Source organism: Xenopus laevis, chromosome 6L (genome assembly GCF_017654675.1).
Source record: "Xenopus laevis strain J_2021 chromosome 6L, Xenopus_laevis_v10.1, whole genome shotgun sequence".
Classification (NCBI taxonomy): domain Eukaryota; kingdom Metazoa; phylum Chordata; class Amphibia; order Anura; family Pipidae; genus Xenopus; species Xenopus laevis.
This window is the reverse complement of record NC_054381.1, coordinates 114,957,457-114,982,031: the sequence shown is the minus strand read 5'-3', so window position 1 is coordinate 114,982,031 and position 24,575 is coordinate 114,957,457. Positions and strand designations below refer to the sequence as shown.

General features: G+C 39.5%; 1 protein-coding gene across 1 annotated transcript in view; it reads right to left on the bottom strand.

The window, feature by feature from the left end:
- yes1.L (YES proto-oncogene 1, Src family tyrosine kinase L homeolog) overlaps positions 1–20,822 on the bottom strand; it is a gene marked incomplete at its 5' end in the record, with an annotated part of 50,372 nt that extends 29,550 nt beyond the window's left edge. Inside the window, 1 exon segment of the mRNA NM_001086469.1 lies at positions 20,777–20,822.
- Positions 20,823–24,575: the final 3,753 nt, after the last annotated feature.

Here is a 24,575-nt window from a genome sequence, read left to right as displayed (position 1 = left end):
TAGATTTGCAGTTTGCGGACCATTCAGGCTCTATTCTAGTTATGTGATTAGACAAAGCATTGTGATTTTTACACAAAGGCCTTGTTGTTAGGGTGAGTAAACCTAGAAGCCAGATTAAATTTTAAATTGCAGACTGCAAAAGATTAAAATAGGGAGGTAAATAAAGAAAAATGGAAACTGGAGACTAATTAAAAAAATTAAAAAAGTGCCTGTTATTGGTCCACGGAGATGTTATTAGGCAGTTAAATAAAGGGATTTGAGAGGTGGGGCTGTCAGTTGGGGGTGTGGTCTACTAAATAAAAAAAACCAAAAAACAAGTTTTTCATGTCTTAGTAAAAGTAGCTACAGTCAGTGCATACAAGAATAGTGTTTGAGCAAATAAAGGAAAGCAAGCACACCCCGGACATGCTCGTGTACATAAGGTTAAATATTAACTTAGGTCAGCATGTACTGCAGTCCTGAGCATAACTTCTGCCTCTATGCCAGCTCTTACTACCTTATTTGGTAGCACAGACAGAAAGCCTTCCTCAGGCTCTATAGCCTCCAAACAGATCGGAAACCTCCTATTGGCTGGCATGAACATTCTATCTGTGACTTTCTAGCACCAGCAAATATCTTCAGGTGACTGGCTCCACTAATGCCCGTTGTCTTGTAGAGGTCATTCATCTAATTTTGGCCACATTAGTGGACGTTTAACTTTCCTGCAGTTTTCCTAGTTTGGTATAGTAAAAATTAGTTGGCAGGCTATTTTATTGCAGTTTATCAGTTAACGGATGATATAATTAAAATGTTCCTTTCGTTCTTACGTTTGTCAAGATAACGGTAGATTTCCACCAATGTCCGATGCGATCGCAGCTCAAAACTTAATTTCTTAAAGGATTTAAGGTTCCCTGTATGCACGTGGTTAAAGTTCATTTTATGCTCTGCCTGACAAACTTGCCTGACATATTGTAAACAGAGTTCGGAAACAAACCAAGGCACATAGTGTTATTATCTTAAGCAACACAATACTTCTCACACTTGACAATACAAAGACATGTATACCAACATTTTATATATATATATATATATATATATATATATATATATATATATATATATATATATATATATATATATATATATATATATATATATATATATATTTGCCAAGGTAAACTTTCCCTTTAACAAAAATTTCAAATCACACAGCATCAGGGCAAAAAGTTGTACCTTTTATTACATATGAGTGGAAGACTGCCACCTCTGAAATATCATCATTCATAGGAGAAAAGATTGGTTGTCAAGCTGATCCTTGTATTAATAGTCATTCATTTGAATTATCCCAACCAAAATTTCCAGACCTGCCCAAACTGAAACAACCAATATAGATGATAAGGGTTTGAATATTTTCCCAGTTGTTCCTTGGATACACACAATGTACAAAGCCAATGTACAAAGCTTGTATCAATAAAAACCAGAGTTACATTTACGATGATTGGGGGGGGGGGAATTTATTCATATTGTTGTTAAATATCACCACTGAAGTAAGCCTAAAGATCTTTGCCATAATTTTTAAAGGACAAGGAAAGGTGAATACACCCTTGAATGTGTTCAATCTGTAAAGTTTTTTTTTTTTCTGGGACACGGTTTATTTTAGTAAAAGGGTCCAGCATTGGTCCAGAGTAAAATGTAGTACACTCCACCATGTGGATGCCCAGCACATTAACATCCTAAAATGTTAATCTTCTGCACATGCAAGAGTCTCAGTATATCCCGAGGGATCCATGGGAAAATTAAGAAAAATGGTGGCATGGCACTAAACTACCTTCTTCCACTGGGCCAGTGCCTAAACTAGGACCCAGTGCTTTATGGCAGAGGGGGGGGGTCTTATCAACTGTGGGCCAGTTTGGCAGGGCCCTTAGACAGTGTTGCTGGCTGGCACAGGGTTCCAGGGCTGGGTGGGCAAATAATTCCTGCATCTTTTTCTCTCCATGTGTCTTCCTGTTATTTCTTCAACAGTGAGAATGAAGCTACTCTATGTTTGGTTGTTTGGTGATAATGAAATTAATAGTATATGACGCTCTCCATTATTCCTTTGTTGCAACTTTTTTGTCACAAGGTCCAAACATGGAGTAGGTATATATTCCCTCTTTATTACAAGAAATAATAATAAAAAGCCATACTTTTTTACGAAAAGATCAATAGGCAACTGGTTGAGTAAAAATGTCCTTCTTTAAGACCTACAACTAGCGATGTACCAATCTCTGCTTTTCAGGGTTCAGCAAAAGTAGAATCCTTCTTCTGCACCAGAAAAGCTGGAGGATGAACAGACGTAATCAATGTGCAAGCCTAAATGAATGTGCACACCGTTATATAGGGCTTTGATTCGGTTCAGGCAGGCTCTTGGATGCAGCAGAATCTAAATCCTAATAAAAAAAAGTAGCTCAGATTCAGCAAAATCCTGAACCAAATCAGGGATTTGGTCATCTCTACCTAACAATATGATCTGTGATGTAGCCTTACAGCAGAGTCTTGTGTTAGCACACTAATCTCCCAAAATAGCAGCATGTGTCTCTGCCCCAGTGGTACGTTATGCATGGGTAACTGGCTGCCCTCCAATTAACACTAGAATGCGGGATATGTGTAGTTTATATTCAAAGAGACTCTCTCACTGTTGCAAGAACATAGAATGTGGATTCTATGGGTAACCAGCAAGTATTAGTAAGCTGCCATTCGACTTCCCATTATATATCCATGAGCAGGTGCACGTCTATAAACAGACATCGCTGGAAGCGGCACAATCTTAGGGTACACACTGCTATTTCGGGAGATCAATCAGCCATTGATGCCGGTGCGATGGCAGTCTGATCTCTTCGACTGAAAGGAAGTTTCCTCGTAAGGCAACTTTGGAAAACTAAGCGCTCCGAATGCCATCCTGCAGGCGACTTACATTCTAGCCGGTGGAAAGGGAGTTTGGGGAGATTAGTTGCCCGAAGAAGAAGTGCTTTGTTGCTGGCGACTAATCTCCCGAAATAGCAGCATGTAGGCTGCAGGCAGGTAGGGCTGCAGGAAGAGTTCAGCCTGAACCCGCTTGTGGCCGGAATTCCTTCTGTGTGTGTCGCCTGGGTATCGGGTCAGCACAAAGCACAGATTTGGTGCTATTTGCCCATAAATGCACAGCTATAGTAAAGTGTCCATGGTTAATCATATAATAAAAAGGAAGAAATCTACTCACAGTTCACACCAGTCCATGGGTGCAAGAACAAATAGCAAAAATGAAAGTTGTGAAAAAAATATAACCAGGATAGTTAAAAATTTAAGTAATTTATTTAGGACATACAGGTGGTGGCCTAACGCGTTTTGTGCCTGTTGGGGCACTTACTCATAGGCACTATCGGGTCGGCACATCCCTAAAGCACAGGTCTTAGAAGTGTAGTTGAATTTAGGAATAGCTTTCCTTTGGAATTAATTTATTGTCACTAATTAAGTAGATATACATATGTGTGGCTCATAAAGACCAAATTAAAGTGGACACAAATTCCATAGCAGTGTTGCATACCTAAAACCTGCTGGACTAAAATTCCCAAAGTTTTACAGGTTCTCTGGTGATATCCATGCATGTGCAGTAAGCATACAAGCCCAGGGATGCCACTGAATACTTAGAAAAAAATTTGGAGTAGCATACCGCATAATCCCCCCCCCCCCTCAGGCATCCTGTGACAGGTAAATAGAATATAAGGACCTTGGTGTTCTTTGACCTTTATAACAGCTCTCTGCCTTCACCTTCATAACCTTTACATGGTCATGGAGTTCAGTGACATACAATATCCTTATAATACACAAAAGCCATGAATATCCTGTAAATTATATCCTTATAAACGGTGAGTTCTGATGTCATCAGTTATAAACGGTGAGTTCTGGTGTAATTTCTGTCACATGACTCATTGAAATTTGTGTATTATAATAAATAAAGTACCCCCAGTTGTAAAATATGAGGATATTAGAAGTTACCTCGGAGTTCCATGACCTGTATAAAAACACTCGGCCTTCGGCCTCGTGTTTTTATATGGTCATGAAACTCCTCGGTAACTTATAATATCCCTATATTTTACAAAAGGGCGTACTTTATTCACTATATATTTTACAATAGGGTACATTAGACAGAAAAAACAGAAAAATTGCATCCTTGATTTCCCTGGATGCAAAACAGAAGAGATCTGACCTAAGACCAAATATTACAAGATCACCTGAGTAACTAAATATTAGTAAAGCCACCCAGTTGAATCCTTCTAAAGTGACTACAATTAAAAGCTTATTTTAAATAGGGGATGCGTTTACTCATATATATATAATAAATCAATACTGGTAAAAAGTACCAGTATTGTTAAGATGATGTATACAACTGCACGCAACAAATAACAGAAAAGCAACTGTCCCTTTATATTCCAGCACTCAAAGGAACCTAAGCTCAGCAATTAGATTTCACAGCAGCTAAAAAACAAAAGCAAATATCTGCTTGGTTGCTCTGAGCAAAATCACCTGTAATGTTTCACTCCAGTTTTACACAAGGCTCTCAACCAAGCAATTCTGCCTATCTATGTAGGGACTAGCCACTACTCACAGTCCACCTATGCAGCCCTAGGCACTTCACTGCTAATGGGGTTTCATCAGGGGCATATTAGATTACTAAGAAAAAATCCCATGAACATAACCGCATGACTCACAATTATCATGCCTCTTTCTAAGCCAGTAGTTATGACAGGCATTTTGAAAGGATATTTAAGGACAAACAGAAGAGTATGAAAGTAAAACATGACTGAGTCATTTTAAAAGGGAAGAGATCCAACAAACTTACTCAATGTTTCACTTGGCTACCCATGAATTCAGAAAGAACATATTATAGGTCAGAGTAAAAGAATCAACCTTTGGGGTGGAAATGTGCCTAATCACCCATTACTGACTACAACAATATTTACCCTTTCCTTGAGTGAAGGGCCGCACCAAAACCACGAAGGAGATGTGTGTGCCATGCCAAGCAGTACACTCCTGTAATGTTTGTGTGTTTTCACACAACATTTAAATGAGAGCACAACATAAAGGGAACAATTATCAAGCGTATTCTGCGGGTGAATGTACATCGGACAGGGGCAATATGTTTGAGCGAATATAAGAGTAATGGCACATGGTAATATTTGTTACCTGGTGTAAATATGTGCTAGCGTGGGAGAAAATGCTTTTCCATTGTTGGGTCGCTGCATATAAAACATTTTACTTGCAGGAAAATGTGAAAAATGCAATACCCCCCAACTGCAGAAAGTAATATGTGAAAATAATGGGCATTTAATAAAAAGAAAAAGAAAACATTGAAAGGTCAGTTGTCATTTTGCTATACTGGGGAAGCGAAAATCTCTGACAATAAAACATTACCAACAACACAGAATGCCAAACATACCTTTTTAAACAGCAGCTGGCGATGTAAGGTAGTTATGGAAACCAGATTTTGGCAGTTTGAGATATTCTTGAAAATAATATTAGACTGACAATTTATTGTCACTTCAAGACATTGTAAAATTTTTCTTACTATTTTTTTTTTAACCTAAATGCTAGAAAAGAACATAAAAGGAAACAGTCACTATTTTGATTTTTTTTACTAGTCTTTTGTCCATTGCCAATCAAGCCACCCACTATATCTGCTCCAAAACAAAACTGCAGTGTTATCCGTTCATAAAAATATTCTCTTGCTTCCCTTTGATTTCTTATTTCATGCTTATAGCCCAGTAGTTAGTAACCAAAAACTGTCCCAGCCCACGTGCTCCCAAGGTTACCGGTCTTGGCAACTTCTTGATTTACCCACTGAAACCACATCAGCAGAGAGCATTGATGGTAAGACTAAATGCAAACATGGTTAAATTGCAGATGACTACAAAAACATTATATTTTAGAGTTAACATCCATTTAACACAGTGGACTGATTCCCAGGGACAGGTTGGATACCTGCATGTTAAAATATTTCCACATTTAACTAAATAATGCTTTTGAGAAATCATCTTCGCTCTCCAAGAAAGCAAAAAAAAAAAAAAAGCAAAAAAAAAAAAAAGTGTCCTCACAAACTATTGGTATGAAGGTGAACCCAATATCCTGGAAGCCTTAGGCGGCAGTCTATTGGAATGCTGCCTAGAACGCAAGTCTCGTAAAAACATTTTATCCTGTCTCACAGTCTTGGGGGAATGGTCTCAAGGACGGCAAACACAACCACAAATGTAGAGCAAACAACTGGCATTAGACATATATTAATATTTATTTCATCTAACTATGTTTGCATAAACAGCATTTCTGAATCTACTGAAAGAATACTAAACTAAATGGCAAGGTGCTCTTACATGAAGGAACTTATACTTATCACTAAATAAATGCAGTTTGAAAAGTTAAAGATACGAGTTTGCCCTTTACCATAGATCTTTTTTCTGGAATGCTTCCGACTAGGTTTAGCAGATAAGGAGGCTTTACATTATGTGGATCACTGTGCCTGGAATGCAATCATCTGGAAACCCATTATCCATAAAGTTCTGAAGTATCGGGATGTCATTTTCCAGTCCTGTTTTTTAAATATTTTCCAGCACTAACCAGCGTTGGCCTTATTGCAGCTACACAGAGTGGAGATTGGCCAGAGAATGTATGTTTTCGCAATTTAATTTTCAGCACAGTCACTGCTCCAAGTAGTTGCAGTGGAGCCACTTCTCTCCGTCTGCCTTCAAAATGTAGACGGGGAGAATCAAACAATACTCCTCGTGTGAATGTGCCCCATTCAAACACGAATGAAAGGATTCCTTTAGATGATAATAATATTATTAATAATCTCTTGGAAATCACTCAGGCCCTGCAGTAAACTAGGCAATTAATTAACAGACAATGGTTCTGGTTTGCAACAGTAAACTACAAACAAAGCTTCCCTTTATGTATTCTGATCAAATAACTTTCATACTTCCCTGGTTAGGATACCAATTTGAATATATTTTATAGCAGGATATTTTGTTTTAAGGGAGACTGCATCCAGGGTTGCAATCCTTGCCCCCCTCCCCAATGACAGCTCTCATTATATGCTGCTTCAGAATAATAAGTGAAGTTTTAAAATATAACTAACTTGGTCATAATTTAAGATTTACTGAACTGAGAAAAAAAAATGGAAAAAAAAATTTCCTTGGTTCGATTTTGACCTTCTTTCAGGTTATTACTATGACAAAATGCAGTTGTGCAAGAGCAGAGCAGAATGGAGGCTTAGATGCAATCAAACAATGACTCACTGTTATCTTTGTTCAATTTAATGGAGAAGCAGCAAGCAGAAAAGGTGTATTCTTGTAATAAACAAAGAACTGCTCAGAATTCCCTGTTCTGCTTAAAGGGCAATATATAGGCACCAAGGTTAGTAACAATAGAGAGGAAGAATGCAAAGTGGGTGCACACTACAAGATGAATGAGCAAGGTTCTAAGAAAAAAAAAAAATAAATACTGGCCTTCCTATATTTTTACCCTACTAATAACACTGGCATCATTTCAACCTGCCAGGCTGGTAAAATAGTGGCCAGGTGGCAACCCTACATAGAGTAGTGTCTAAAACATGAAAATACATTTTAAGGGTCTTTGTACAAGGTTGGCTGAATGTGCTTCTACTGAAATGTATGCGGAATGCTTCAAAGCTCACTATTTCAAGTATGTGCATGTAAATCAAAAATGCCTTTATGAAAGTTAATACACTCTGAATGCATGGCTAATGCATAACAAATGCTACCTTTTCTTTTCAATGGTTTGTATTTGCTTTTTTGGGACATATAGAAGCACCAAGTTGTAACAATCATGTAATAATGTCAAGTATCAATGTAAAGGAAAGCAATGGAAGGAAGAAAATCGCTCCTAAGTGGAGAACTGAAAATAGTTTGACAGCTTATTGTATATTTTTACTTGATTCCAGTGAGGTCCCTTGATTATGTAAATGAAAAATAATACTAGATGCGGCATGTTTCCTTTTAATGTAACTGTACTAAAATACAGGTTTGATAGGTTAAGGCAGAATGAAATGCAATAAATTAGATTATGTGCTTAGGTGAGATTAGAACAACATGTATTTAACAGTGCAACCATTTGCTAAAAATCTTGAATATTTCAATGAACTTAGAAAATAAATTAAGTTTTTAGAAAATATTCCCACTGACTTCTATACAACCTCGGCAGCTTTTACTTGCCAGGTTTTTTTCTGGTGACTTTTCAAGTTTTAAAAAAATGCAGACTATTCAAGGTTTCAGAAAATACTTTATTTTGTCCATGTCGTTCTCCAACTCTATTTTTGATAAATAAGCCCCTATATGTATGCAAGCAAGTACATTACGCCAAAAGCTAGAAACAAGAGAACACAAAGAAAACAGCTTAATTTTAAAACAAACATTGAGCTTAAGTCAACCCGGATAAAAAGTCGGTAATTAGGAAAATGTAATGAGTTGTTAATAGGATGGAGAGGAATTACAGAAGAGTGAGAAGGTACAAGTAAAAATCAGGTGGCACATTTAATTGTGCAAAACGTCCAATTTTAGCACGATCCAATAAAAATATCTACTTATAGTTACATTGATGGGATGAAAATAAATGTATTGTTCTGACAAAAAAAGTCCCAGCAGTCAAGACAGGTGGTTGGTACAGTCATATGATTATTGTTAAATGATTGTTCATTGCACATCCCTTTTTCACCTTTTTCAAAAGTAAACAAACAGCCAGCCATCAGGTTATATGTGAGATCTTGCAGCCTACACAACAAATATACAACCAAAAAGTCTTCTCATACTTTACAGTTAGGTCCATAAATCTTTGGACAGAGACGACTGTTTTTCTAATTTTGGTTCTGTACATTACCACAATGAATTTTAAATGAAACAACTCAGATGCAGTTGAACTGCAGACTTTCAGCTTTAATTCAGTGGGTTGAACAAGAAGATTGCATAAAAATATGAGGAACTAAAGCCTTTTTTCAACACAATAACTTCATTTCAGGGGCTCAAAAGTAATTGGGCAATTGGCTCAAAGGCTATTTCATGGGCAGGTGTGGGCAAGTTGTTTCATTTAAAATTCATTGTGGCAATGTACAGAACCAAAATTATAAAAAAAAAAAAAAGTTCTCTGTCTCTGTCCAAAAGATTTATGAACCTAACTGTATATCGTTTACCATGAATGGGTTAATCATTTAGATTGCGCCAACCAACTTCTGTGGTACCGAGGGCTAATAATGGAAGACAGTTTTGACCACTTCCCCTTTTAAACCACAGCTACTTTAAACCACATCCATGTTACAACCATGAACTTTTAACACCATATCCACAGTAATGGTGGTAGCACACCAAAAAACCAAATGGTTGGTGCTCACTGTAGGGATATGGTTGGTGCTTGCTGCAGGAATATCACTCATATGTGAGAAATTTAAGTCATATTAAAACATACCCTTAAATCCATATGCCTCCCCCCCCCCCCGTGGATAATACATCACCCACCAGTACATTATTAAACAACTAAGGACTACTAACAACAATTGCCAAATGCTTACAAATCCCGAAAACAAACCCTACCAACCTCACGTCCCATAGGTTGCGAAGGGCAGGCAGAGTATGGCACACACAGATGGGAGCACATGGCAGACAGAGTATGGCACTTTCAGTCTGAGATGTGAAGGGCTTTTAGGAGTGTGAACAATAGAGGTGTTACAGGTGTGAATACAGGGAATTACAGTCTGAATTTGAGCGCTGACTAAATCTGCACATGTATGGCCAGGTTAATTTGTATGAGTAAACTCAAACAGAATTAAAGTCCTAACACTAATTCTATTATTTCGTTACCCACTTTATAATGAGAAAAGGAAAACAAAAACAAAAATCATACTACAAAAAATTCCATTAAAAAAAAGAAAAAAAAAAGAAGAAGAATAGGCAACCCATTACAGGAAAAACAAAATCTGGTTGTAAACAAACCTAACACTAATTCTATTATTTCGTTACCCACTTTATAATGAGAAAAGGAATAAAAAAAAAAAATCATACTACAAAAAATTCCATTAAAAAAAAAAAAAAAAAAAAAGAATAGGCAGCCCATTACAGGAAAAACAAAATCTGGTTGGAAACAAAAGCACAAACAAGGTGTAACCACAGTGTTGTCTCTAGTGGCAGGCAGGACAAAACCAGCACATACACAGTCATGTTTTGGCAGAAAATATTCCTTTGCGCCTTAGTCTTATGGAATGCAGCGCTTTATTGTTTTAGCATGTTAGGCAGAGTAAATAAGGAGTTTCAAAGCAGGAAGATAATCAGGAATTCCACACCCAAGTAGAAGGAAATGGAATTCCATTGCTCAAGGGAATGTGAATAATAAATGTGCACAAATAGTTGGTCTAAAGATAAAAATGTGGGATTTAAAAGAAACCACAGAATCCAAACATCTTTACTAACGTTAATGCTAAATCGTGGCCACAAAGTGAACAATTTCCTGGTCATTTTCTCACCTGGAAATTTGGAATCATGTGTGATTTGACAATCCAAAATGGATGACACTGACAAATATATTTTTCAGAAATGGATGAATTACCAAGCGTTACCTCTCTGTACATGCAGGATTGAGTTTAATTACCATCTATATTTATTCATACTGTATAAGTGGGAACTGTTAGGATGCCAATAAAGTAGCCTTACTCACAAATTTTCCACGAAGTTCGGAAAACCGAAGCGTCGTGTATGCCATGCAAGAATGCAAATCACCGGCGGGAAGGCATTTAAGGGAGATTAGTTGATTTATGCTGCATACAAACAAACCAAACATGTTAGGTCACATCGGCTAATTAAGGAAGTTCTGTCTTTTGCTTCCACACTTCCTCCTGTTAGTTAGAGCTGTAGTATTTCTGGTCAGGTGATCTTGGAGGGAGTATACATACCATCACAAAATGGCACAAGGCAAAAGGGCAATATTTACTGAAATATATGTTTCAGTTTGGTAGGAATATGATATCTGATGCTTAAGTATTTGTTTTGGGGGTATAGTTTTCCTTTAAAAAAAATAATCAGCCATTATTTATTCAGCTTTACAGAACTTTACAGGAAAGTCTGATCCTTCACACAAGTTTTGCCCCGTGGAGCTTACAGTCTAATTTCACTACTACAGTCACGTAAACATAAGAGTAGCCGAAATCGTCAAACGTTATATTTGCAGAATTTGGTTTGGGTCTTAAATTGCTAAATTATGGCATAATGTTGGCCACACAGTGAAAAATGTTCTCGATATCATCTGCTCATATGGAGTTATGTGATTCATGATTGTCAGAATCAAAACAACGTGCCATTCATAATGGCATTATTACAGTGGAAAAATGCAGTACCTGTACAGAAGAATGCTTACTCTGCTATGCCATACATTTTTAGAACAATTTTATACAGAAGAAGTACTCTTGTTTCAGTTAGAAGATAAGTGATACAAAGCATGCACTGATTTAAGTGACAAGTAACCCAAGGCAAGTAACAATATCTGATGTCATAACATTCAAAGAATGAAAAGGGCTATGGGGCATAGCGTCATTTTTTTTTCTAAAGAATTCTTTTAAAAAGAACAGAGAGCATTTGCAGTAAACGGTGTAGAGTGTCAGCCACTGAGAAAGCATCACTCTCTAAAACCTTTATTATGTTGTTCTCATTTTACCATTGTGTCTGTGCCCCCAAAGCAAAAGTCCATACTAACTACCTCTATTTAATCTGGAAACAAATATTTCCTTCCTTTATTGTACAAGACTTTGTTGTTCTTAATAGATGGATGTTTACAATTCATATCCTAAAGGCTGAAATAATTATAACCTAAATCATTCTGCAACAACCAACTTCTGAAAGGCTTCTTGCGACATCCAGAGAGCCTTATACAGGACTCACGTATGTCCCAAATACTACTTCTAAGCAATTTCTTCAAGTAATCCATGCACTAATCCTCAACACAATAGCAAATGCAGAAAAGACCAATAAATAAGCAGTGACAGAAGTCAACCTTGTGTTAAAAAAAATGCTCTTTCATTACTACTAAAACAAAACTATCCAGCCCAATTAATTCCATCAAGGATGTGACATCCTTGCAACAAGAGCAAACTGAACTGCTACTGGGAAACATGTCTTTTTTAACAACTACTCCAATGCCTATAACACCTGTGTACAGGAACCTTTAGGGTAACACCACATGGTGGTGCCTGAGATTTGTCGTGGCTACAAATGAGAATATCTTTGCCAAAACACTCAAATTGCATAATCACCCAGAAATATCTTTGCCAAAACACTCAAATTGCATAATCACCCAGAAATGCATACAAAGTCATTTTTTGAGCGAATTGCACTGAAATATCACGACAATCTTCATCACCAAAACATGAAAACATTGTAGAAGTATATATTTTACTCCATTTTTTGGTATGCCAGCAAGTTGTTGTGGAACACTTCTTATTAGAACAGATGGGAAAGCTTGCAAGACTTTCCAGCCCCAAGCAAACCTATAACCAGAGTTTGCCATGGATTAGTAGTGGAAGTGATCCATGCCAATGCTCTGTATTTTGTTAGCCCTCCCTCCATCAAGGAAAGTTAGGAGAGAGAACATGTGTAAGCATCTCTCTTTACTACATTGCCCTCAGAAGGCTATTTCAGTGGCTATCTGGCTATTGATTTACCTATTTCAGTGGCAGTAAGAGCAAAAGTTGCACATAAACATTAAGTTTGGCAAGAATTTTATACTCAGTAACAGAATTTAAAGCGATACTGACATGTTCCTATAAAAATCATACGAACGTGTCAGTATCAAGTAAATGCTGCACCAGTAATTGTTCGCCCCAAAAGCCCCCGCATTACTGAATTCACCGACCCTGCTAAAAGGCTTTGAGCCGTTTTAGTAGTAGTGCTGGGCTGGGGGCGGCGAAATCGATCCATAGGCTGATTACGAATGAAAACAGTAATTCAGCCTATGGAAGGATGACACCGCCCCCAGTCCAGTGTCACTGAAGCAACCCAGAAGGTCTGTTAGTAGTGTCAGCGGGTCGGCAGCACACAGGTTCGAAGGGGGTCTTTTCTCGGAACCATTATGGGTGCAGCATTTAATTTATACTAACACGTTCCTATGATTTTTATAGGAACGTGTGTCAGTATCGCTTTAAGCAAACAGATGCCAACAAGAACTTTTTATGGGCACCACTGTTTAAGAACAGCATTGTACTTTTGGGACTTTTCAGCCCAGGTTTTGTTTTTACAGGCCTAAATGCTTGAAAGTTGAAATTTACAAAGGACACCACGAGAGGTGGATTATAAACAAAACCAGAATGCATGAGGCCCAGAATGTGAAAAGTAGCAGAAGCATTGCCTTACATATCTGTAGCACTATTATACCAAGTCTTCAGCACATTCTCCGTTGATATGTTTTATCCTGTGGAAAAGTGTCCAGAAGCAGTAGTGCTTCAACCCATCTACAAGAATGAGAAATGTGTGATTCCAAAGGTACTAGCCCTTTCCAGACCAAAATGTGGGCTAAAAAGTGCCATTACCTGTTCTGTTATTTTAGTATAAATGGGCGATTTAGAGGTGGTCCGGACATTACTCCCCCAGTTAAGACCTGCCAGCAGAGGGTTATGTCCTATCCAACTGTCTTTTAACAAAGATTCCAACAGTATTTTGCATTGGGCTACAATTCATTCTAGTGTAATGGGGGAACACCAGAGATTGAAAAGGTCTGTCTCCATACCTGTTTAGCTTTGAGTTACTTTTAATTTGATGTAGAGAGTGATATGGTGACAACATGCAATTGGTTTTCATTTTTTATTATTTGTGTTTTTTTTTTTTTACTTATTTGGCAGCTGTCCAATTTACAATATTTAGTAGTCTGGTTGCTAGGGTACAAATTCCCATAGTAACCATGTCTTGATTTGAATAAGAGAGAGCCTGAATTGAAAGAGGAATAATAAGTAGCAACAACAATTAGTAGCCTTACAGAACATTTGTTTTAGATGTTAGATGGAGTCCATGACACCCTTTTGAAAACAGAAGAAAGAAAAAGGCAAATAATTTAAAAAACTATAAAAAAAAAAAAATAATAATTAAGACCAATTGACAAGTTGCTTCAACTCTAGAACATACTAAAATTTATCCTAAAGGCGAACCACCCCTTTAAGAACAAAGAAACCAATTTTCGGCAAAATTAGCATCTGCAACAAAGCTACCTGTATGAAAGATCATTTGCGTTTATTGTGTTAGCATTTAGTCTTGCTTTGTTTGTGTTGCTGTATAGCTTTACATCTGCATTACAGATGTACAATAGTTTTGCATGCGAGGGGGCAACAGTACCTGGGCACACAAAAACCCATATAAATATTTTGATTTTGTTATCTTCAATCAAACTGCAAGAAGAAAGAGACCAGTGATTCTTTGAAAGCAGTTGTCAGGTGTCACTAGACAGGACAGCAGTTCAGTTGTAAGCACAAAAGGGTGGCATTTATGAATGAATACATTTCCTCTTCCTTCTCTGCGACTATGCGGAAGTGGGTCAAAAGCAAGAGTATGGGATTTATTTCCTCTACAAACACAGAAGCCCTTTAACCTTTTAAGCCTTCAAAGGCGCCCGATCAAAATTTTCCGCCCACCCCGATCAACTGATATCCAAGTCATCTGCCAATGTCGGCTGGTCTCCCACCATACACGCATCGAAAATAGCACAAACATTTGTTTTGTACAATATTATTGGTGTGTCTATGGCCACCTTTAGAGATTGTAGTTCAAATAGAGAATGGGGGACACAGGTAAAGTAAACAACCTAAATGTAAGTAACCCTAAAGTGGTCTTGACTGTCACCAATGCTGCCAAGTACTTTATAAACATAACTTTAAAAATGTTTTTTAAAGGAGAAGGAAAGATTAACTCATAGGAGTTGGCAAATGTCAGGAACTCACCAGTACCCTGAGCTGGTGCCCCTGTTAGCAGAAAACTAAACTGGCCTGAGGTGCTACTGAACGAGCATCATGGATCAATCATCTTGCTGCTTCAAACCAAGTGCACATGTGCAGTAGCGTAAAAAGCCCACCTTTATGTGAAAATCCAGTTTTCTCATACTACTGTACACACATTGGCCCAGGGCCATTGAAGAACAAAGAAGAGAAAGAAGAAGATGGTGCTTGCTCAGGAGTACCCCAGGCTGGTTTAGTTTTCCCGCTAACAGAAGCTCTGGCCTGGGGTATGAGGTAAGTGAATAAAATCACTGGGGAGTGCCTAACATTTGACACCCCTCACAATTTGACTTTTCTTGTACTTTAAGCTGCATTTTAATGGCTGGTCTTCCACATAATCACTGCAAGCCACAGGTTTTTATTACATAGACCAGGTCTTGTAGCAACCTGGTAACACACCTGGCTCATATGGTGACAGGACACCAGAGCAACTCATGAGTGACAACAAAGTAGGATAATTAGAGGTGCTGCTGTTATGCCTGTGCCTGGAGATCATAGAAACAAACTTCTGCTATCAGCTAGCCCCAGCCATATGGAGTATATTGTTTATCCTACGGGCCAGTTCAGGAAGGAAGACTGGGGAAGGGCTGGGATGCACAGGCCTAGGAGTGGGATTTCCCCAATCACAGCATTTAACAGGAAATAAGTCAGCAAATGCCAGTAGAGTCCAGCCCACTAGCTGTGGCTGAACTGCAACTCACAATTTTGCAAACAATCTTTATGGAAGTTGTAGTTTTAAAAGAAATGACTGGTTAAACTGGAGGACTTCTATACCATTGACCACCTGGATCGGCAAGCAAAACAGAAGAGGCCTCCAGGAAACTGACTTGACCCCTTGGCAAATACACCAGCAGTATGGCTGTGCCTTATAAAGGAAATATTGCTTTTCATGGTGTCATCTTATAGATACCTTAAGGCAAATCCCCACACTGAGAGCGAGACTCCCTTACCTGCCTATATAGCTCTATCCTGGAGACTCATGTAAGTTCCTTTCCTCCTGAGATGAACGTTAAACAGCCAGCAGCACAGACTTCCCCTCCCGTGTCCCTATGAAGGCAGAGAAGCGCTATAGAGAGTGCAGGACAGACTGGAGTTGCTGCCTAAGCCTCTCTCTCATTCCATGTTGAATATGGGCGCAACTGATCCCTTTCCCCCTCCTACTCCAGGAAATCACCGGGAAATCACAGACTGACACATCCAGGGTCTGCTCCCACAGCCAGTCCTCTCCCAGCCCGACTCCCAGATCCTGCGCTCGGCAAGAGGAAGGTCACGATGAAGCAACTGCTCCAGCAGGAAGTGCAAAGGCAGGAAAATACAAGAGAGCAAGCGGTGGCAAGGTGCAAACTTACTGGGTGGTGCTTTTGCCGTTAGCAGAGTACGATCCCCCTCCTCCTGTTCTTGTGAGTGGTTTGCTCCCAGCTCTATGGGAAGAGGAGGAGGGGCACCTGAGCTGGAGATAAAATGTGTGTTGTCTTCCTTACTGTGGAGAGCGGCCACCTCCAGCTGTCACATGGCTACAATTTCCACCATCTCCTGCTGAAACCTCTCACTCTGCCACATGGATAGCAAATACTTTTACAATAAATGCTGCTTTTCTGCTCCGTCTTTTCCTTTGCATCTCTGTGGCTGCTTTGAATAGTTTCACCACACTTAATGAGACTTCTATGTGTGACCATTGGAAACCAGCTGATTTGGGATACCAACTGATAAAAATACACCCAGATTTTCAGCTTTCAGTTTCCCAGAAGAATTTGGGATCATGCTTTCCAAGAACTTTATAAAATATTCACCCACAAGGCTCTCAGTATCCAGACAGGCAAGACTATTATTGCACAGTCAGTTGTAAAGATAAACATAGGTTAATAGTGTGACTAGTGTGTGATAATTGTGTTGCTATTGTTAAAGGAGAAGGAATGGGAGAAAGAAACATTTGGGGGGTGCCCCAGTAACTCGAGTAGCTTATCCCAAGTAGCTTATGAGAAGAATCACCCCCTGTGTTGCTATGGGCAAGCATGTGTGCAGTACAAATCTTTGCAATATCAGCATATCTGTGCCCAATTTTGATAGCAGGGGTGCTCCAGCCATGAAGCAAGTTAATAAACTTATCTCAGGCAGAAGATACGCCCCCATCCAATTGCTTTTTACAAAGATGTCAACATTATTTTGCCCAACGGGCTACAACTCATTCTACTGCAACATAAATGGGGGACAGCTAGTGACTGCAACAAAGCTACCTATACGAAAGATCAATTGCAGGTCTGGACTGGGTTTCAAAATAGCCCCTGGCATTTTAAGTACCAAGAGTCCCAAAAACAACTCCCGACCAGCCCAATAAATGGTGACTGTCTACAGCATCTTACAGCAGCCCCTCGGTCATTTGCCAGAACAAGCCTCATCATTTGGATTTATTCTGTTAGCATTTAGTTTTGCTCTGTTTGTGTTGCTGTATAGCAGCAACTCTTTACAGATGTAGAATATTTTTTTTTTAATTTGCATGGATAAGTTAGAAAGTGGGCAACAGTACCCGGTCACACACTAAATCAATGTGTACTGAAAACGTAATCAAGTGAAAACCCCATATAAATATTTATTTTTTGTCATCTTCAGTCAAACTGTGAGAAGAAAGAGACCAGTGATTCTTTGAAAGCAGTTGTTCTCAGCTGTCACTAGACAGGACAGCAGTTCACTTGTAAGCATGAAGGGGGGTGGCATTTATGAATGAATTCCTTTCCTCTTCCTTCTCTGCGACTATTCATGTGGAAGTGGGTCAAAAGCAAGATTATGGGATTTATTTCCTCTCCAAACACACAAGCCTTTAAACCTCTCAAAAGCCAATGCCCTACACTAGTGTTTAATTATAACAGGGCACAGTGGGAAAGCGTGATGACTCTATAAGCAAAGTCATGTTAGGCACAGCCAAAATAAGAAGGACTGTCAAGGCAGAAAAAAGGGGGTAAAATATATTAGACCTTGAAACTGTAAGCAGTGTTTATAATGCTCCCTTGGGAGCTCCAAATCTTTATGTGTGAAAGCAAGCAAGATCTGAGCACTGAATACGGCAGCTATTAATCCTACCCCACTACAACTAAGATAGCCATAGACGAAAAGATCTGTTCGTTTGGCGACATCGCCAAACGAGCCTATCTTTCCCAGATATGCCACTAACGGGCATGGCTATATCGGGGGTAATCTGAACGTACGGCCAGTGACGGAACTAGGTGGGGGCGGGCCCTGGTGTGGGCCGTGCAGCCGGGACCCGCCCCCCACCCTCGTCCATGCGGCGCTGCAGCCGACTCCAGCCAGCATGACTGCCGGGGGGCCCTGCGGGGGTGCGGGCCCAATTTCACCCCCTGCTCCCCCAGTAGTTACGCTACTGCGTACGGCCCTATGGCCGAATGATCAGATTACGATGAGAGTGCAATGGGCTCCAGCGGGGCGGTCGGAACAAAATCAAACCTGTCCAAACGACCAATCTCCGCCGGACACAAAATATGTCGGGACTCTACACACGGTCCGAAAATCCTCGCTTCGTACGATAGGATCTTTGCATCTATGGCCACCTTTAGTTTAGCGATTATAGTTCAAAGAGAGAATCAGGGACACACAGGAACAGTAAATTACCTAAATGTAAATTACACTGAAGTAGGCTTAACCCTCACTGGACTAATAAGGCACTGTTGCCCAGTACTTTACAATTTAACTTCAGCATTTAAGTAATTTTCCTTAACGGAGGAAAGATGAAAGGGGTTGTTCTCCTTTAAGTTAATTTTGCTATCTAGAATGGTCAGTTCCAAGGAACTTTTCAATGCATCTTATTTATTCAGGTGCTGCCCTATTCATATTCCAGTCTGTTATTTAAATCATTGCATGACTGCTAGGGGAATTTGGACTCTAGCAAGCAGATTACTGAAATTGCAAATTGGAGAGCGGCTGAATAAAAAGATAACTCAAAAACCAAATAAAAAAAGAAACTATTGCAAATCGCCTGATTTGACAGATCATTCTCTGCATAATACTAACAGTTAACTCAAGGGTGAAGAACCCTTTAAATCACTGGGGATGGCAAATAAGCTGAAGCTCCTGTTAGCAGAAAACTGAACTGACCTGAGGTATTATGAAATGAGCACCATGGGGCGGCCATCTTCCTGCTTCGCACACAGGGCGCACATGTGCAGTGGACTGAAAACCCAAACTTAAAGGGGTTGTTCACCTTCAAACAACTAGTCTTTTTCAGATGGATCAGCAGAAATAACGACTTTTTCCAAATTACTTTTTATTTTCAGTATGTCACCGTTTTTCTAATATTGAAATGTAAATTGTAGTGTCCTTTTTCTGGGAGAGAGGGTCGCCGACCTTGTAAACTGAATACTCGTTTCGTGTCCCCATAGGTGTCCTGTGGGGACACGAAACGTGTCAGGCTATTATTTTTTTATACAAGATGTAAATAAAGATTTTTTATTACTTTATAAAAAATTTTGGACTCCTGGATTCTACTAACTAATAAACTTTTTTGGGGTTCGGGAATGGTGCCAGCGTGGAAGCTCGGCTTTCAGCCTGGTACTTTTATATGGTCATGAAACTCCTCGGTAACTTATAATATCATTATAATCTACAAGAGGGGGTACTTTATTCACTATATAATACACAAAAGCCATTAATATCTTGTAAATTATATCCTTATAAATGGGGAGTACTGATGTCATCAGTTATAAACGGTGAGTTCTGATGTCATTTCATTCATGACTCACTGAATCTTGTGTATTATAATAAAGTGCCCCCTGTTGGAAAATATGAGGATATTAGAAGTTACCTCGGCGTTCCATGTTGTATAAAAACACTCGGCCGTCAGTCTCATTTTATCATAGAACTCCTCGGTAACTTAAAATATCCTTATAATAAATAATATCCTTATAATTTAAGAGAGGGTACTTTATTCACTAAACGGTTCTTAGTGATGTCATGTTATAATCGGAGCTTAGTGATTTCATTTCTGTCACATGACTTATTGAAACTTGTGTATTATAATAAATAAAGTACCCCTTGTTGCAAAATATGAGGATATTAGAAGTCAGCTCGGCCTTGTGTTTTTATATGGTCATGCAACTCCTTGGTAACTAATATCTTTATATTTTACAAGAGGGGGTACTTTATTTACTCTACAATCACACCCCTCCCCAGAGATTTAACCTTTCAGTCTCCTTTTAGCTGCATTTTAATGGCTGGCATTCATTCAGCAGAATCACTGCAAGGCTCAGGCCTTTATCCTTAGCTAATGAGAAGTGACAGCAGAGTAGGATAGTTAGCAGCAGTTTGTTTCTGTGATCTCCAGGCACCACACCTCTATGAGCCAGTCCTAGCTGCAATGAGGATATTGCTTATCCTAAGGGCCAGTTCAGGAAGGAAGACTGGGGAAGGGCTGGGATACACGGGCCTAGGAGTGGGATTGTCCCCAATCACAGCAGTTAAAAGACAGAGGAAACAAGCCAGCAAATGCCAATAGCGTCCTGCCCACTAGGTGTGTCTGAACTACAACTCTCAGCTTTACAAACAATCTTTCTGTAAGTTTTCCAAGAATTGACTGGGACAAAGGGATGGACTTCGATACCTTTGAACACCTTGATGGCAAGCAAAAACAGCAGTAGAAGAGGCCTTCAGAAAATGACCCGATGCAATTAAACAGGCAGTGCATGATAAAATAAAAGGAAGCATTGCTTAGGCAATCCTCACACAATCCTCACACTGTGAACGAGCCTCGCTTACCTGCCTATATGTCTCTATCCCTCTGGAGACTCATGTAAGTTCCTTTTCCTCCTGAGATGAACGATAAGCAGCACAGACTTCCCCTCCCGTGTCCCTATGAAGGCAGAGAAGCGCTATGGAGAGTGCAGGACGGACTGGAGTTGCTGCCTGAGCCTCTCTCTCACTCCATGTTGTCTATGGGCGCACGCTGATTCCTTTCCCCCTCCTACTCCGGGAAATCACAGACTGACACATCCAGGGACTGCTCCCACAGCCAGTCCTCTCCCAGATCCTGCGCTCGGCAACAGGAAGAACGCAATGAAGCAACTGCTCCAGCAGGAAGTGCAAAGGCAGGAAAATACAGGAGAGCAAGCGGTGGCAAGGTGCAAACTTACTGGGTGGTGCTTTTGCTGTTAGCAGAGGAGAGTAGGATTCCCCCCTTCTCCTCTTGTGAGTGGTTTGCTCCCAGCAAAGGGGGAGGGGCACCTGAGCTGGAGATAAAACGTGCGCTGTCTTCCTACTATGGAAGTAAAAACCTCCACCACCAGCTGTCGCGCGGCTTCAATTTCCAGCTTCTCTGACTGAAACCTCTCACTCTGCCGAGTACACAGGCATAGCACTCCCTGTCACAATAAAAGGCGCTCTTCTGCTCCTACTTTGCCATCTCTGTGGGTAACGTGCCTTGAATTCATAAATCAGTCTCACCACAGTTAAGAGTTCTATGTGTTACCATAGGAAACCAGCTGATTAGGAGACCAAACTAATAATGAACATTTTGAGTGTGAGCTTTATATTTTCTGAAGAAATTGGGGTGATGCCCACAGGGTCTTAGTACCTAGACGTAGTTATAATTGCAAGTCAGATAACAGAGACAAATATAGTATACAGGGCCTCCATTAGAAATCACGGGCATGCAACATTTTTGGGGCCCCGCCCAACAACATTTTTGGGGCCCGCCCACCCCACAGTAAGAAGACCACACAGACATCAGCACTAAAAAGAAGACAAAAAGGAACACCAAGAGCCCCAATAGTGTAATATGTTTTTACAGGGAGTAATGGTAGAGTAAACAAGTTAATACTCACAAACCAGGGTTACCGATAGGCAACCACTGTATAGGCAGGTGGGGAGATTATCCTGACCCCACTCAGGAATAAGACGTCGCTCTCTGTAGAAGAAGAAAAAGGGGATGATACCCCTCCACTCGGGGTGGACTCGATATAGTAGTAAGACAAAACAGAGGCGCCAAAAAGGATAAAATTAGCTAAAAGCACTTAAAAACCCAATGGGTAATTCAGAGGAGGTAGTAGTGGACTTACCTCCTCCAAGCAGACACCAACGAAAGTGGTAATTTTCAGTAATAGTTTATTCACAAAACAGTATTGCTAAAAAAAGCACTAAAAAAAAACTTTGGTGCCAAGGCCCCCCTTACAAGTGAAAAAAAATTGGGGCCCAGAGAATATTTTTTTAAAAAAAACATTGGCGTCAGGGCCACTCTTACAAGTTAAAAAAAAATTGGGGCCCCAGAGAATATTTTTTTAAAAAAAAAACATTGGTGGCAGGGGCCTATAGAGTATTAAAATAATACATTGGTGGCCAGGGGATTAAAAAAAACACACATTGGTGTCAAAACTAATAATGAATATTTTGAGTGTGAGCTTTATATTAGCTGAAGAAATTGGGATGATGCCCACAGGATCTGAGTACCCAGACAGTTGTAACTATTATTGCAAGTCAGATACACAGATAAACATATATATACAGTGTGTGTTGTGTGTAATGTTTGTTTTACTATTGGTATAGGAGAGGGAATGGGAGAAACATTTGGGTGTTGATAGGCACCCCCAGTAACTAGTAGCCCTCCTAGACAATGCCCAGCCTATGAGTAAGTGCCCCAGTAGGCACGAAACGTGTTGGGCATTGTCTCTTATGTCCAAATAAATGTTGCTTTATTTTTACTAATTTAGCATATGTAATTTTTGAAGATTCTTACTTCTGAGATTTGCGGTTTATTTATGTGCACCTGGACTGGGTGAATTGTGAGTTCTTCTCTTCATTTATTATTATTTTTTTGTGACTGCATTACCTTATTTTGGCAGTGCTTGTATAATGTGTTTTAGGCACCACTTCCTATAATTATTGTACTTAGAACACTGACCTTTCTATATTTTTCTATCTTATGCCTATTAATAACGTTAGTATTGGTCATCATTTCTAACAACCAGTCTGGTAAAATACCAGCCAGATGGCAACCCTGATGATCCCAAGGGTACAAAGACATATTTCCCAATATTTTAGAAAAAGAAAGAGGGACAAAAAGATTTGCCGTGCAGAGTGTGGTCACATTTTTTTGACCATGCCCGTTTTTGTGGCCAGGTTATGAAAATTTTAAAACATTTCTGTGGTTTCTATGTTATTACAATTTTGCTAATGAAGGTGAATTGCCATTTAATCTGCAAGTCACAGTTTCCCCAAAAGCCCTGCTTATCTTAAATAGTTACAATTGTGTCTTTGCTTATCTTAAATTATTACAAATGTATATAAGTGCACCTGCCACATATTCTGGCAGGGCCAAAAAGCCAATTACGTTTTAGAAACTTTGTATCTTTTTTGGCTGTTCAGTGCAGGAGATCAAAAACAAAGTCGGGACATTTCAGTACAATCCAGGACTGCTGGTTGAGCTGTCAAAATCGGGACTGTCCTGTGAAAAATGGGACAGTTGGAAGGTATGCAAAGAGTAGTCGGAAGCATCTACATTTTCATTGGGCAGGTTTGAAAATGTCACTTTACAGGATTCAGTACGTGTATTTTGAATTTGAAAATCACTTTGTTTCTATCTTCAAATCTGTATTAGATTTTGTTTAAAGGGATACTGTCATGGGAAAAAATTTTTTTTTCAAAATGAATCAGTTAATAGCGCTGTTCCCGCAGAATTCTGCACTAATCCATTTCTTAAAAGAGCAAACAGATTTTTTTATATTCAATTTTGAAATCTCACATGAGGCTAGACATATAGTCATGTGACTTGTGCTCTGATAAACTTCAATCACTCTTTACTGTTGTACTGCAAGTTAGAGTGATATCACCCCTCTCCCCTTTTCCCCCCAGTAGCCAAACAAAAGAACAATGGGAAGGTAACCAGATAGCAGCTCCCTAACACAAGATAACAGCTGCCTGGTAGATCTAAGAACAACACTCAATAGTAAAAACCCATGTCCCACTGAGACACATTCAGTTACATTGAGAAGGAAAAACAGCAGCCTGCCAGAAAGCATTTCTCTCCTAAAGTGCAGGCACAAGTCACATGACTGGGGCAGCTGGGAAATTGACAAAATGTCTAGCCCCATGTCAGATTTCAAAATTGAATATAAAAAAATCTGTTTGCTCTTTTGAGAAATGGATTTCAGTGCAGAATTCTGCTGGGGTAGCACTTTTAACTGATGTGTTTTGAAAAAAACATGTTTTCAGATGACCGGATCCCTTTAAGGGTACAGACAGACGATGAGATTATTTGCCTGTGATAAATCTTCGCTACCTGATGTCCTGCAAATGCTTTCCCACTAGTGATTTACATTATTGCCATCGGGAAAGCATTTGCAGAATATTAGTTGCCCGCAGCAGCGAAGATTTGGGCAAATAATCGCCTTTTTTGTCAGTACCCTTACTTAACAAAATCTAGTATGCGGCTCTTCTTTTTTCCCGAAGCCACCAAAGAAGCCTCGCAAGGGGGCATTTGTGGGAGATTAGTCGCCCATGGTAGCGAAGATTTTTCTCTGCTGACTAATCTCCTTGCCTACCAGTGCCCTTATGGTACCATGTC